The sequence below is a fragment of the Tursiops truncatus genome, chromosome 4 (assembly GCF_011762595.2).
Source record: "Tursiops truncatus isolate mTurTru1 chromosome 4, mTurTru1.mat.Y, whole genome shotgun sequence".
Lineage (NCBI taxonomy): Eukaryota > Metazoa > Chordata > Mammalia > Artiodactyla > Delphinidae > Tursiops > Tursiops truncatus.
Genome location: NC_047037.1, coordinates 42,127,292 through 42,144,551, shown reverse-complemented (window position 1 = coordinate 42,144,551; position 17,260 = coordinate 42,127,292).

The window sequence follows — 17,260 nt, the reverse complement described above, 5'->3', positions numbered from 1 at the left end:
GTGCAAAAAATTATCATAGCCATGAAGTGGCAAAGAAGCAAAGATAAATGACCAAAGAAAAATTTTAAATGAAAGAGTTTAAAAAAAAATGATCAGGAGGGGATGACCATTTATTGAGTGTCTACTATATTCCAGAAAATGTGCTATGTATTTTCACATTGTTTAATTTTCCAAAATATCCTGGCGGGTATTTTTATTCTCTTTAGTTCAGTAAATAAATACCAGTTTGATGAGTTAAAGGCATGATTTATGATTCTCTCTTTTGCAGTGGGAATGATTCAGAAATGATTAATACATTTTCTAAAATTATGCAGTTAGACGGTGACAAAAAAGTGCTCAATCATAATTACAAAACTTACATTTTTACCATTGTATCATGCTGGATTTTAGTATAATAGAAGTTAAATCATCCCTAAACTGAGATAAACTTGTACCATTGTTCCCCTTAGTTTGGAAAGAGAGCTCAACTTAAATCCTGATAATGATAAATATGACCTACGAGAAAGCCAGAGTCTGCCTAGTTGGGCTGATAACTAAGTAACCAAAGTTAACACTGGATAGGGATTTCCAAGAGGGAGTACAGAGTTCTCTAGTCCTATATGAATAACCGTGGATCAACTGGCTCACCTGAACAACGCTAGCCCACTAGTCCATTGTGTCTCTGTGCTCTACTTATCTAAGCCTTATAGACCTTGGACACATCACATGATCAAACCACCTTGTCCAAACATTAAGCATGATGCTCACCTATCTTTACTGCAGAACTGTAAGTACTGATTTCACAAGACAAACTTTATTCCCTTTCAGAGGCTATAAATGACTAATTATATTTACCAAATAAATTAAAACTGCCTACAGTCAGTTTATTTACCACTGTGAATTCTGAGTTTTCAGTTTTTACATAAAAATGTCCACCCTAGCTCCATCAAGTTTGTTTCAGGACACGTTAGGAAGTTGTTCACAAATAATAACATTTTCATTACAAAACAGCTCAATCTAAGTGAGTTTACAGATTAGGTTAGGGATGTTCTATACAATTCTAAAGTTACATAAAAAAGCTATATATAAAAAGTTACATTAAAAAGTTATATATTAAAACACATTTCCAGAGAAAAGGGTTCACAGTTCTCATGTTGTATCTCTTTATTCCATGGCATTTTACTTTATTCCATGGTTTAATGACTAGTTGCTAAAAAAAGTAGTCAAAGATAAGATTAAGCAGGAACTATCATGAAATGACAAAGAAAGAAAATTGAGAGGATTTAAAACCTAAAATATTTATTAAATACTGTCAAATTCACCTCTATAGGTGTTGGACTATTTTAGATTCCAAATGAAATGTCTGAGAATATCTGTTTCCTCAAAACTTTGCCAAAAGGGTTTTTTCTCACATGTTTTCAGTTTTGTTTTTTGCTTGTTTTTTTCCAATCTGATAGACAATAAAGGTATGTCAGGTTAGTTTTAGTTTGGAATATTTGTAAGTTTGGCATCCTAAGTTTTTAGGCCATTTATATATTTTTCTTTGTAAATTATCTGTTCATGAATTGGCAATATTTAATAACACTACATATGCATTTACCCTTTGACCTAGTAATCTTCTTTTAGAAACTTACTGTTTACTTTTAAAAATATCAAAATACATGCATGCATTTTATATACATTATCCATAATGCCATATATTCATACATACAAATGCAAAAGGTTTTTCATTGAGCCTTTAATTTTAATAACAAAATATTGCAAGCACAGGAACAGGCAAGGATTTATTCTCTCACCACTGTTGTTCAAACTTGTATGGAAATTCTCAGCTACTGCAATAAGAAAAGGAAAAGAAATATATATATATATATACACATATTAGAAAAGAAGAAATAACACTTTTTATTTGCAAAAGACATGATTGTCTATGTAAAATATCTCGCTTACCCCCAAAAATACACACAAATATTCCTGGAACTAATAAGCAAGTGTAGCAGGGTTGCAGGATACAAGGTTAATATACAGAAGCCAATTATTTTTCCATATACCAGCAGTGAACAATTGCAATCTAAAATTAAAAGAAAGTACCATTTACTGAATCATCAAAAAGTAAGCATAAATCCAACATGTATAGAATTGATATATGAAAAACTACACAATACTTCTGAAAAGAAACAAAGAAGATCTTCTGTGTTTGTTGATTGGAAGACTCAATACTTTTAAGATGTCAATTCTTCCCAGCTTGATCCATAGATTCAATACAAACTTCATCAAAATTTTAGCAAGGGGTTTTGAAGATATCAATAAAGTGATTCTAAAGTTTATATGGAGAGGCAAATATATAGAAGAGCCAAAACAATGTCAAAGAAGAAGAAGGTTGAAGACTTACACTACCTGATTTCAAGACAATATAAAGCTACAGCAATCAAGACAGTGTGATGATGAAATTAACACACAATTTAATGGAGCAGAATAAGAGCCCAGAAACATTCACACAAATGCAGTCAAGGGCAAGTCAAAGGAGCAAAGGCAAGTCAGTGGAGAAAATACATTCTTTTCAACAAATGGTGCTGGGAAGATTGGACATCCATATGCAAGTAACTGAAACTAGACACAGAACTTACAATATTAACACACACACATACACACAAACTAAACAATAGACCTAAATGTGAAATGCAAAACTATAAATCTAGGATAAAACAGGAGAAAAGATATGGGATCTTGAGATTGGTGATAAGTTTTAAAATGTAAGAATAAAAGCATAATACATAAAAGAAAAAAATTGATGTTACGATTTTAATAAATATAAAATTTTAAACTTCTGCTCTGCAAGTGACACTGTAAATAGAATGAAAAGACAGGTCATAGACTGGGACAAAATATTTGCAAAGCACATATCTGATAAAGGACTTGGATCTAAACTCCATAAAGGATTTTTAAAACTCAACAATAAGAAGACATATAACCTGATTAAAAATGGGCAAAAGACATGAACAGATACTTTGCCAATTAATATATACAAATGGCAAATAGCCTGTGAAAAGATGCTCAACATAATTTGTCGTTAGAGAATTTGAAATTAAACATCAGTGAGATGCCATTAGCACCTGCTAGCAAGGCTAAAATCCCAAAATTCCAACAATACCAATTTCTGGCAAGAAATGTGGAGAACAGAAATGCTTATTCATTTGTGTGGGAATGCAAGAGTACAACTTTGGAAGACAGTTTGTAAGCTTCTTACAGATCTGAACATTGTCTTATCATAAGAATTGGCTATTGCAGTCTATGTTTAGCATTTTCTACTTGTAAGTATTTACCCAATGACTTTGAAAACTTAAGTACATACAAAAATCTCTATACAAATGTTTATAACAGCTTTTTCCTTAATTGCAAAAACTCGAAGCAAACACCATATCCCTAATAGATAAATGGAAACATAAACTCTGTTACAACCATACAATGAAAAATTATTCATCAACTTTAACAAATGAGCTATCAAGACATGAAAAGAAATGGGTGAATAAATGAATATTGCTAAGTAACTGAAACCATCATGAAAAGGTTACATACTGTATAATTCGATTTTATGACATTCTGAAAATGGTGAAACTTCACAGTGAAAACATCACTGGTTGCTAGAGTATTGGAAGTGGGGGTTAAAAAGGTGGAACACGGGATTTTCAGGGCAGTGAAACTATATTATATGATATTATAATGGTAGATACATGACACAAGCATTTGTCAAAACCCATGAAACTTTACAGCATAAACAGTGAACCTTAATGAATGTAATTTTAAAAATATCATTTAGGAGGTCAGAGAATCCCACGTTGGAATGCTGAATATGACAAAATAATCTAACTCTATTACAGATGTATAAAAGAACCACACAGAAGGTGATGGGAAAAGAATGTGCTGACCTACATAATTTTATAAATGAGCAGAGTCTGTAAGACTAAAGGCAAAAGAAACTGTACATAAATATTATACATAAGTACTATACTTTATGAGGTTGTTTCCTGTGGTGGCATGGTTAAGATTCTGATAACATTATACATATATAATGGAATTGAACTCTTAATGTATGGATGGCAGATCATAGGAGTCAGGTTTGTTACTACTGGAGTGTAAGGTTACATATAAACATTGGGAATAGGCTAAGATGATACATAGAGTAATGGACTGGAGTTGGAGACATTATTATGAACTCTTGTTTAGGTTAATATAGACATCAGTGTTTACCTATAGAAAAACTTACAGATATGTGTCTATACATAGACACTGTGCACATATATATTTCTTAGATCTATAGACTGAGAGGTCTTAGAAGCAATCATACCCCAGTAGCAATGAAAACACCTACTACTCAGACATTTGCTTCTAATACCATATGCTGATGAAAGGAACCACACTGATTGGGAAATGTCTAATTCTAGGCCTAGGGCAAGAAATTTACAAGATGAACTTGAAGAATCTTATGATGACAGAGTAAGGAAGTGCTAAGAAAAAAAATCACATTGATAGAGCATATGTCAAGGGACACAAGAGCCAACTGAAAGAGCTCCCAATGGCCAAAACTGCGACAATTTTAGAAATAAAATAACGTAGCATTGATTTATAAACCAAAGGGTAAAATAAATATTCATGAGTCCATATAAATAAATGATCTGATAATTAAATAAATGTAGAAGAATAGACAAATCTCTGGGTAGAAGTATTCTAAATCATTTACATAGGTACTCCACTTTCAAGGAGATAGAGCAAAATTTCCACTCAAGTGTGGGTATGCATAGTGACTTGCTTCCAAAGAATACAGTATGAAAAGCAGAGAAAAAGAAAGAGCAACTTAACAGTGGAAAAACCTGATTAATGTTAATATCAACAGTGATAAGTTATATTAATAGTATATACTCATGATATGATGAAAATTACAATTTGTGGTCTTTCTCATAAAACACATAACCCCAACCTAATCACAAGAAAATCAATAGACAAATCCCACTTGAGGAACATTCTACAAAACACATGACCAGTTCCTCAAAACAGTCAAGAATCAGGAGAGTTGTCCCTACATTTTACAGGGCACGGCCACTGTGGTCTGGTCAGTCCCATACACCAGAGGGGGCTGTAGACATGTCCAAGAAGGCCCTCCACAGTGCCAGGCCCCATGAGGCCCAGGGCCTGAGTCAGGGCCACACTTGACCAGGTCTAAGAAGGTACTGTTCTCCGTGCTGAGGAGAACTTCAGCACTCCTCTCCACACTTTATTCCCCAACGTGGTGAAAGGGTTTGGAATCATTTATTAAACAAAAAGTTTAAGGAGAACAGTTAACCCTGCGGCTCTCTCTCAGGACCTAACAGTTACAAGCCATGTAAATTCTCCTTTGGAAGAGGCCTGCAGGTGCCTCTAGGTGCTTTATTTGACCTAGAAGGTAACTTTAATTCAGGAGAAGAAAACTCTAAGCCCAGTTTGAAAATTAAGGCATATTTTCTGATCTGGTTTTATGTTGATTTTTTACTCATAACTGTTGTGTCCATTTTTCAATTGGCTTAGCATTGTTTTTTCATGTGTGCAAAAGCCCCAATATTTAAAAGCAAATAGCACCTGTAAACTATAAAATGACAAAATAAAATTTATGGACAAAATCATGTACTCATGTATACCATGGTTTGAAGTCATACAGACAAGGGTTAGGCAGGTTGCGTGTATGTCTGGGTCAGGTTAAGTATAAAACAGAGAGAGTGGCGGTGCCAATAAAGTATTGGTGAGTGCATGACCTGCATAAGAACATTCCTACTCACTAATTTTGACACTCTTTAGTCAAAGAAAACATTTGGAAAATTGGCTTATCCTGGGGCTGCTAGAATGCATTTTCTTTGAGGTTAGAGATTGATAAGATTCTGAATGTCCTTTACTTATGTATTTTGTGTTGAAATAGCATAAAGTTAATCATGGTAGGTCACATATTTTCAATTTTTTTTCACAATTTCTGATAGCTATATCAATTCTAAGAATATCTAGTTTTATCTTGGAAAATTTGAAATCTCAGGTTTATCATTTTTAATTTTGTAATGTTTGCTTGCCCTAAGTAATAAATACTCTGTATCATAAAGTGCTTAGAAGCTGTTGATTTCCAAGTTCTTTATTTACATATGTATGTACTGCCTAAAATCCAAATGTGAACAGGAATATCATGTCAAACTTTTATTTACAACATAAAAACCTGTGATAAAACTGATAGAAATTATTGATATGTAAGTGAAACTTAAGAATAAACATTTTGGATTCAGTTTGAAATATAACTACATCTGAGTCATTATAAACAAAATAGCAATCATCTTCCTTGGGATGGTTTGAATAAACATTACTGAAGGTCAAAGATTTAATGGTAATCTTTCAAGTTCCTCAACAGTTTTCTTATTCTCTGATTCAAATTTCATGGAATAGGCTTCCATATGTTCTTATATTGCTAGGAAATAATGCTACTACATATTAGTGTTCAGGAATTTTGACACTGTTAGACTACATTTTAACAGAAATTAATAAAATACAGCACCAGAATGACGTTACTTCCTTTACACCCCAAACACAAATATACACATGAGCAGACACCCTACTACCCACATATGCAGAAGTATGCCTGCACTTTCAGTTAATGGCACTCGTTACTTCTTTGTACATTTGAAGCAATCAGTAGAGAACTTCCACAGACTTCTAACACCATATCGCCTCACCTTTCAGCATCAGAGCTACATATCCTCCCTTCCTGCCTATTATCAAGGATGAACTTTACATGAATCTTTATCATTCCAGTCACTCTGTGATACTAAATCCCACCACATTTCAATATCCCACCCATGGATATTGCCTCCTGCAATGTTCTCCTCTTTCTCTCTTCTACATCAAAATTTCCTTTTTTATAACAATTCTCACTATCATTCAAACATTGCTTAATTTCTTCCATTAAAAAAAGAGAAAGAAACCCTTCTATTGATCACACATACCTTAATATCACTTTATTTTGCAATAATACTCCTCAAAAGAGTTCTCTATATTTGCTGTCTCCAATTCCTTTTTACCCATACTGTCTTAAATCCATTCTCCTCTGGCTTTCAGTCCCAGTACTCCAACCAAATTACTTTTATTATGAAAGCCAATGTTCTCCACACTGTTGAATCTAATGGTCAGTTTCCAGACCTAATTTTATTTGAGCTACCAGCAACATTTGGTGTAGGTGATCATCTCCTATTCTGTAATTCATTTTTTCACTTGGTTTCCAAGATGCCACACTTACTTTATTTTCTTCACATATTATTTGCCACTCTTTCTTTATTTTCTTCACACATTATTTGCCACTCTTTCTTATACCTCTTTACTGGACATAATTTCACTACAATCACCAGTTTCCCTTACCATTATCTACCTTTTTTCCATCCATTTGAAAATCATCTTGTGACATACTATACTTATATGTATTGTTGATTCTTTATTATCCCTTATTAAACTAGTAAACTATAAGTCTATAAGTGCAGGGTTTTTAATTTTATTTTTTAGTTCATTGAGAAATCCCAAATGCTTGGGACATAGTGGTTGCTCCAACAATACTTACTGAATAAATGGACAAAAAGTTCCCATGGCATAACTTCATTTATATCACACTCTTATGAACCTAATTGCACCATTTAGCATTTCTTGAATTACTGTGTGTGTGTATATTTATAATCTGCCTCATGATTATTGTTAGTGTACCTTAATGGTGATGTTTTCCCTATACTTTGTGAAACCGTGCTCAGCAAGAAACCCCAGAGCTGACTGTTTTCACCAGCTGACTGTTTTCACTGTTTTATTTAGCTGCAGAAAATAAAAACAAACACATTCTGTGATATATTTGTAGTTCACCTTTTTTGGGCTATTGATGTTATTTCTCATGGATTTTGGCTAAATATATATATGTATGTGTTTTGACTCATGCCTTGTTAAATTGAAAAAGGCTTTTCTATCTTTGTCCTCATTCTGTACCCATTTTTCTACAGATTTTTCATGTCACATAGTGGTCAAGTGTACACTCCAGAATTAGAGTGCTAGCTGAAATCCCAGCCCTCTCTTTACTGTGTACCCTTGGACAAGCTATTGAGTATCTCTACGCCTCAGTTTCTATATCTGGAAATTAAAGATAATAATTGTACGTCTCATAGGAGTTTTGTGAGGGTTAAATAAGATCACCTATAACAGTGTCTGGCACATAGTAAGTGCTAACATTATGCGTCTCTCACATTTCTGCTAGAGTATCAAATACTTGCTTCTTTCTAACTTCTCATAATACTTCTTTTTTTTTTTCCTGAGAGCACTTGATCAAAGAAAACATGTAAAAACTTAGTCTTCAGATTTTTAATAGTAGAATTCAATTTCTGCTTGATCATTTAAAGAAATGTCACTTATGCTTTTGTCATGCTATCGGTCACTGTCTCTCTCACTCTCACTCTGTCTCAAACGTATGCACTCTGTGTTTATCAAGGGTGGTTTTTCTTTGTTGTCCATATATTTTTCATCAAATAATTATTTTTTCAGGAACTTTCAGTAAAATTTTCAGGCAGAAAATTTTAGGTGGTGCCCTCCCCTTTTTGAATTTTACAATGGACACACGTCTCTCAATGCTAAGAAATGCGGGCACCTTGACAACTCCTGTGGAATATCCCCAGGCATCCTAGGAAGTTGTGGCTAAAGGCATTGTTTAATTACATCACATCCAGTATTATAAGATTACATTTGTTAGTATAAAGCCACACCTCTGCAATTGTTTGGGGATTTCTGCAATCTTCTCTTAAGCATGAGATGATAGTTGTATGGACTGCCTTATCCAAAGTGCAATGGTATCAATAACTGCAAAGTTGACAACTCCCTTATTAATGAACTAAGTATGTTCTCTATAAGAAATCAAAATGTCTGAAAATCTTCCTACAACTAGAACTAATATTTGGTATTATTTTTATGCTCAGTTCTGTGAGTATCATAAGAACAGCTTTGCAGTTTAAAATAATGGTATGCTGGAACCAGCTCACGTGCTTTCAAAATTTTTAATCTAGATTGTGATACCTAACATCTAAATATATTCCTCATGAAGCAAATGTCTTCTCCACTTTATTGCATGTGTTCTCTATCTGTCACAGTTCTTGATTGCAAACAGACACTGGTTCAAGCAGATTTAAGTGCAAAAGCAGTTTTAGTACTGAATCACTCAGAATAATGCAGGAAAAACTGGAGAACCAGTCTTGGAAAACAGAAAAGATCAAAGAAGGCTTTAAATAACAGCTAAAGTCAAAACAAAACTTCAGAACCATTTGGGTAAGGACATCATTTCCACTGCTACCGAACACTTGTATTTCTGACTTCACTGTAGACAGGGCCAGCACGAGGTAATGGGAGCCCCACAGGTTCTATGGCAATTGCTACTTCTGGAAATTAGATATCGCCTTTGCTGCTTATTCAGAGTTAATTCCCCACCCTCTATGCTGTTTTCTAATCAAAATATTTCAGTTCAAAGCCTAGGAATCCAGGTTTGACTTGCTAAGCAAGAAAGGATGAGAAAATAAATATCTGGTCTTTCCTGCTTCCATAGTTGAAGGTGAACTGTACTAGCACCAGATTTCATGAAGTGATTAATTTCCCAAATATATGAAGGAGTTCAGAATAGATTACCAAAAATAATTATGTTTGATTCAATTTCTGCTTGATATTTTACCAATAAAATCAAAGTTTAAAAACTTAGAGCAGGGGTTTCCCTGGTGGCACAGTGGTTGAGAGTCCGCCTGCCGATGCAGGGGACATGGGTTGGTGCCCCGGTCCGGGAAGATCCCACATGCTGTGGAGCGTCTAGGCCCGTGAGCCATGGCCGCTGAGCCTGTGTGTCTGGAGCCTGTGCTCTGCAACTGGAGAGGCCACAACAGTGAGAGGCCCGCATACCGCAAAAAACAAAACAAAACAAAAAATCTTAGAGAAAAAGATCATCTGCACCCTCACATTCATTGCAGAGTTATTCACAATAGCCAAGGTATGGAAACAACCTGTGTCCATTAACTAATAAATAGATGAAGAAAATGTGACACGTATATACAGTGGAATCGTATTCAGTGTAAAAAGGAAGAAACATTTTTGACAACATGAATGAACTTTGAGAACATTATGCTAAGTGAAATAAGTCAGGTAGAGAAAGACAAATATTGTATGATCTCACATGTGGAATCCAAGAGTGAATCTCATAAAAACAGAGAGTAGATTGGTGATTACCATGGTATGGGGGGGTGGGGGAAATGGGCAGATGTCGATCACATGTTACTAACTTCCATTTATAAGATGAATAAATTCTGAGGATTTAATGTACAGCATGGTGACCATAGTTAACAAAACTGTATTGTATTCTTGAAAGTTAAAAGAGTGGATCTTAAACATTCTCACCACACACAAACACAAAAATGGTAATTATGTGAGGTAATGGATGTATTAACTTATTAGTAATGTTACCGAATGCAAGTTTATGTACCTGATGCACAGTGAGGCCAAACAAACTGAAATGTCAGAGTCTGGAGCAGAGAAAGGTTTATTGCAGGACCATGCAGAGATGGGTGGCTTGTGCCCCCAAGTCCCTGAACTCTCTGAAGGGTTTCAGCAAGGCATTTTTAAAGGCAAGGTGAGGGAGGGGCGTGGTTAGTTGTTGCAAACTTCTTGGTGTCAGAATCCCTTGTTCTTATAGCTGTCCAGGTAGATCAGGTCAGGATATTCCTGAAAACCTCTAACAAGACAATGTTGTTCTCTGTTCTGCAACTTTTTATCTCTATATGAATAGACTCTCAAAGGTCAGAGCCTTGAGTATAGGCTACCCTGTATATTTCAGGCTATAGGCAGGCAACATTCTTTTACAAAAGGTACAGAGCCAGTATGACTAAGCACAGGCAACAGAGCACAAAGGCTAAAGTAAAAGGAACAGATCTAATATGGGGTCAGATTTGTTCTTCCCTATTACAATAATATTTTATCATGATTACCACAATAATCTTATAATAATCATATCACAATGTATTTCATAGATCAAATAATCGCATTGTACACTTTAAAATTACACATTAATATATGTCAATTTTATCTCAGTAAAGCTGGGAGAAAACCCTTAGAGCAGTATTTTTTAATCTGGCTATAAAATAATACATTTTCACTATTAAATATTCAAACATCTGCACCTAGAGCAAACTACTGCTAACATTTTGATGAACATGTTTTTGGATATTTCTCTATATGCTCATGTAATATGTAACCTTTATTACTAACCTAGCACCAATTTCTAGTAAAACAGTGTCCTTTCTGAGAAATGAATCTATCCCTTCTCCATGCAGTCATGTGCTATAAGAGGGACTGATGCAACACTCAGCTTCAGTTTGGGGTATGAATGATATAAAAGTGATCCAATCTACATTTCCAGGGAATAGTCCAGGAAGGACATATACAATATAATTTTTTTTAAAGACTGCTTAAAATTCTAGGAAAGCTTCTCTTTGGTTTTAAGATAGTGAGCCATTGTAAACATTATAGATAGACACGAGAAAGATGAATATAGCACTGATTGCAATTGACAGCCATTCTACAACCAAAATAGAAAAAGTTCTAGAATGACGTTGACAAAGAAGGGAAAAGAAAATCACTGAAAAAATCTGAGCCCATGAAAATATTATTAAACTGCTGGATCAAACAAAAACTGAAACTTTGGGACTCCTTTGAATATTATCAAATCCATTACCTTGTGGCATAATTTACTTTTAGTTAGATTCTCTACTGTTTGCAGCTCAAAGAGCTTTGGCAAATAGAGCAAAGTAAAATAAACAGAAAATCATACAATACATATATTTACAATATTTAAACCTTTTAAGTTACTCTTCCCACTTCTTAATATATTAGCAAATTGGTTTAAAACTTCATAGTTTCAGCTTTTATGAATTTTTAGTAATGCATAGTATAGATGTATGTTATTTTATTTTATTTCTGCATGTGCTTATTACCGACTGTCTAAAATATTTAGTGTTTTGTTCTGTTACTATAGTAAATGTTGTAGTGGCAAAATCTTGTCATGCCCCTTTGTGCATAATCATTATTATTATATTAACTGTAGAATGATTGCTAAAAGTATGACATGTAGGTCAACCAATATACATATTTTAAATGTTCAAATTTATAGCAATACTGCCCTCCAGAATTTTATAATGACTCATATTCGTGTGTTTGTAAAAATAGTTATTTCTCCACATGCTCATTCAGACTTGGGATTAAAAATTTTAAGTATTCCAATCTAAGAGGATAAAATATTACATCTCTCTCTCTCTCTCTTTTTTAGTTTTTAATTTCTTTCATTGCCTATAGAAACCAATGTGATGTTTTACATTTCTTTACGAACATTACTTCTTTTATAAAATGCTTCTTTATGCCTTTTACCCATTTGCTCTTTGGGGTGTTCATCTTTTTTCTTGTTGATCTGTAAGTGGTCAATATATGTTAGTTATATTAACACTGTATTTCAGGACTTGAAAAGATTCTATTTCATGTATAAATGTGTTAATTGCTGCTTTATATATATATATTAATTTTCATGTAGCCAAATCTATTAATCTTTCTTTTATGGTTTATAGTTACTGTCATGCTTAGTTTATTACATCTTAGTGTATGATTTTCTTCGTCGAAAATGTGATTCTCGACTGTTTTCAGCCCACTGGCATTTAAATGGGATTGAAAATTCTCTATCATCCCAATGCAAATCAAATGAACACTAAAAAAGTAAATGTTAATTACCAGAATTAAACAGGATATATTGTTAATTGTATTTTATGTGTTTTCTTTAACTTTTAGGTACTATACTTTTTCTTTTTTATATTGGAGTATAGTTATTTTACAATATTGTGTTAGTTTCTACTGTACAGCAAAGTGGAGTTCCCTGTGCTATACAGCAGGTTCTTATTAGTTACCTAATTTATACACATTACTGTATATATGTCAATCCCAATCATCCAATTCATCCCACCCCCAACCCCCACCCCCCGCTTTCCCCCCTTGGTATCCATACACTTATTCTATATGCCCAGTAGTGGGATTGCTGGGTCGTATGTAATTCTTTTTTTAGTTTTTTAAGGAAACTCCATACAGTTCTCCATAGTGGCTGTATCAATTTACATTCCCACCAACAGTGCAAGAGGGTTCCCTTTTCTCCACACCCTCTCCAGCATTTATTGTTTGTAGATTTTCTGAAGATGCCCATGCTAACCACTGTGAGGTGATACCTCACTGTAGTTTTGATTTGCATTTCTCTAATAATTAGTGATAATTAGAGCAGCTTTTCACGTGCTTCTTGGCCATCTGTTATGTCTTCTTTGGAGAAATGTCTATTTACATCTTCTGCCCATTTTTGGATTGAGTTGTTTGTTTTTTGATATTGAGCTGCTAGAGCTATTTACATATTTTGCAGATTAATCCTTTGTCTGTTGATTCATTTGCAAATATTTTCTCTGATTCAGAGGGCTGCCTTTTCATCTTGTTTATAGTTTCCTTTGCTGTGCAAAAGCTTTTAAGTTTCATTAGGTCCCATTTGTTTATTTTATTTTTTTATTTCCATTACTCTAGGAGGTGGGTCAAAAAAGATCTTGCTGTGATTTATGTCAAAGAGTGTTCTGCAGATGTTTCCCTCTAACAGTTTTATAGTGTCCAGTCTTACATTTAGGTCTTTAATCCATTTTGAGTTTATTTTTGTGTATGGTGTTAGGGAGTGTTCTAATTTCATTCTTTTCCATGTAGCTGTCCAGTTTTCCCAGCACCACTTATTGAAGAGGCTGTCTTTTCTCCATTGTATATCCTTGCCTCCTTTGTCATAGATTAGTTGACCATAGGTGCATGGGTTTATCTCTGGTCTTTCTATCCTGTTCCATTGATTTATATTTCTCTTTTTGTGCCAGGACAATACTGTCTTGATTACTGTAGCTTTGTAGTATAACCTGAAGTCCAGGAGTCTAATTCCTCCAGCTCTGTTTTTTTTCTTCTTTTTTCCCTCAAGATTGCTTTGGCTATTTGGGGTCTTTTTTGTCCCCATAAAAATTTTAAGTTTTTTTTTCTTGTTCTGTAAAATTGCCATTGGTTATTTGCTAGGGATTGCACTGAATCTGTAGCTTGCTTTGGGTAGTATAGTCATGTTCACAATGTTGATTCTTCCAATCCAAGAACATGGTATATCTCTCCATCTGTTTGTGTCATCTTTGATTACTTTCATCAGTGTCTTATAGTTCTCTGAATACAGGTCTTTTACTTCCTTAGGTACATTTATTCATAGGTATTGTATTCTTTTTGTTGCAATTGTGAATGGGATTGTTTCCTTAATTTCTCTTTCTGATCTTGTTACTGTATAGGAATGCAAGAGATTTCTGTGCATTAATTTTATATCCTGCAACTTTACCAAATTCATTGATTAGCTCTAGTAGTTTTCTGGTGGCATCTTCTGTTTATAGTTTCATGTCATCTGCAAACAGTGACAGTTTTACTTTTTTTCGAATCTGCATTCATTTTATTTCTTTTTCTTCTCTGATTGCCATGGCTCGGACTTCCAAAACTATGTTGAATAATAGTGTTGAGAGTGGACATCCTTGTCTTGTTCCTGATCTTAGAGGAAATGCTTTCAGTTTTTCACCATTGAGAATGATGTTTTCTGTGGGTTTGTCATATATGACCTTTATTATGTTGAGGTAGGTTCCCTCTTCGCCCACTTTCTGGAGAGCTTTTATCATAAATGGGTGTTGGATTTTGTCCAAAGTTTTTCTACATCTATTGAGATTATCATATGGTTTTTATTCTTCAGTTTGTTAATATGGTGTATCACATTGATAGATTTGTGTATATTGAAGACGCCTTGCATCCCTGGGATAAATCCCACTTGATCATGGTGTGTGGTCCTTTTAATGTGTTGTTGGGTTCTGTTTGCTAGTATTTTGTTGAGGATTTTTGCATCTATATTCATCAGTGATATTGGTCTGTAATTTTCTTTTGTGTAGTATCTTTGTCTGGTTTTGGTATCAGGGTGATGGTAGCCTTGTAGAATGAGTTTGGGAGTGTTCTTTCCTCTGCAATTTTTTTAGAAGAGTTTGAGAAGGATGGGTGTTAGCTCTTCTCTAAATGTTTGATCGAATTCACCTGTGAAGCCATCTGGTTCTAGACTTTTGTTTGTTGGAAGATTTTTAATCACAATTTGAATTTCATTACTTTTGATTGGTCAATTCATATTTTCTTTTTCTTCCTGGTTCAGTCTTAGAAGGTTATACCTTCCTAAGAATTTGTCCATTTCTTCCAGGTTGTCCATTTTATTGGCATAGAGTTGCTTGTAGTAGTCTCTTAGGATGCTTTGTATTTCTGCAGTGTCTGTTGTAACTTCTCCTTTTTCATTTCTAATTTTATTTATTTGAGTCTTCTCCCTCTTTTTCTTCATGAGTCTGGCTAATGGTTTATCAATTTTGTTTATCTTCTCAAAGACCCTGCTTTTAGTTTTATTGATCTTTGCTATCATTTCTTTCATTTCTTTTTCATTTATTTCTGATCTGATATTTATGATTCCTTTCCTTCTGCTAACTTTGGGGTTTTCTTTTTCTGCTTTCTCTAATGCTTTAGGTGTAAGGTTAGGTTGTTTATTTGAGATGTTTCTTGTTTCTTGGGGTAGACTTGTATTGCTGTAAACTTCCCTCTTAAAACTGCTTTTGCTGCATCCCATAGGTTTCGGTTCATCGTGCTTTTGTTGTCATCTGTCTCTAGGTATTTTTTGATTTCCTCTTTGATTTCTTCAGTGATCTCTTGGTTTTTTAGTAGCATATCATTTAGCTTCCATGTGTCGTGTTTTTTTATGGTTTTTTCCCTGTAATTTATTTCTAATCTCATAGTGTTGTGGTTGGACAAGATACTTGATAAGATTTCAATTTTCTTAAATTTACAGAAGCTTGATTTGTGACCCAAGATATGATCTATCCTGGAGAATATTCCATGTGCACTTGAGAAGAAAGTGTAATCTGCTCTTTTCAGATGGAATGTCCTATAAATATCAATTAAATCAATCTGGTCTACTGTGTCATTTAAAGCTTGTGTTTCCTTATTAATTTTCTGTCTGGATGATCTGTCCATTGGTGTAAGTGAGGTGTTAAAGTCCCCCACTATTATTGTGTTACTGTCGATTTCCCCTTTTATGGCTATTAGCATTTGCTTTATGTACTGAGGTTCTCCTATGTTGGGTGCATAAATATTTACAACTCTTATGTCTTCTTCTTGATTTGATCCCTTGATCTTATGTAGTGTCCTTCTTTGTCTCTTGTAATAGTCGTTATTTTAAAGTTTATTTTGTCTGATATAAGTATTGCTACTCCAGCTTTCTTTTGATTTCCATTTGTATGGAGTATCTTTTTCCATCCCCTCACTTTCAGTCTGTGTGGGCCCCTGGGCCTGAAGTGGATCTCTTGTAGACAGCATATATACGGATTTGTTTTTGTATCCATTCAGCCAGTCTGTGTCTTTTGGTGTCCTTTTCCACATGGTGAACCACAACCACCCTCCTGCCTCTGCAGGAAACCCTCCGACACTAGCAGGTAGGTCTGGTTCATTCTCCTACTGGTTCACTGCTTCTTCCCCCTGGGTCCTGGTGCACACACTACTTTGTGTGTGCCCTCCAGGCATGGAGTCTCTGTTTCCTCCAGTCCTGTTGAAGTCCTGCAATTAAATCCCACTGGACTTCAATCCCAGTTCTCTGGGGATTCCTCTTCCTGTTTCCAGATACCCAGGTTCGGAAACCTGACATGGGGCTCAGAACCTTCACTCCAGTGGGTGGACTTCTGTGTTATAATTGTTCTCCAGTTAATGAGTCACCCACTCAGCAGTTACGGGGTTTGATTTTATAGTGATTGCACACCTCCTACCATCTCATTGTAGCTTCTCCTTTGTCTCTGGATGTGGGGTATCATTTTTGGTGAGTTCCAATGTCTTTCTGTCGATGATTGTTCAGCAGTTAGTTGTGAGTCCAGTGCTTTTGTGAGGGGGAGTGGGGTTTTATGTGGTTTTAAGTGAATTATTAATGCAGTGGTGGCTCACGTTTATAAAATCATGATTAATTCATGCCATAATTGAGAAAACAGTATTCATCTTGGTTTTTGATTTATAATGTTTTAGTGTATTGATATTTTTAATTCCTTTTTAAGTATATGAAGTTTATCATAGGGAAATATGGAAT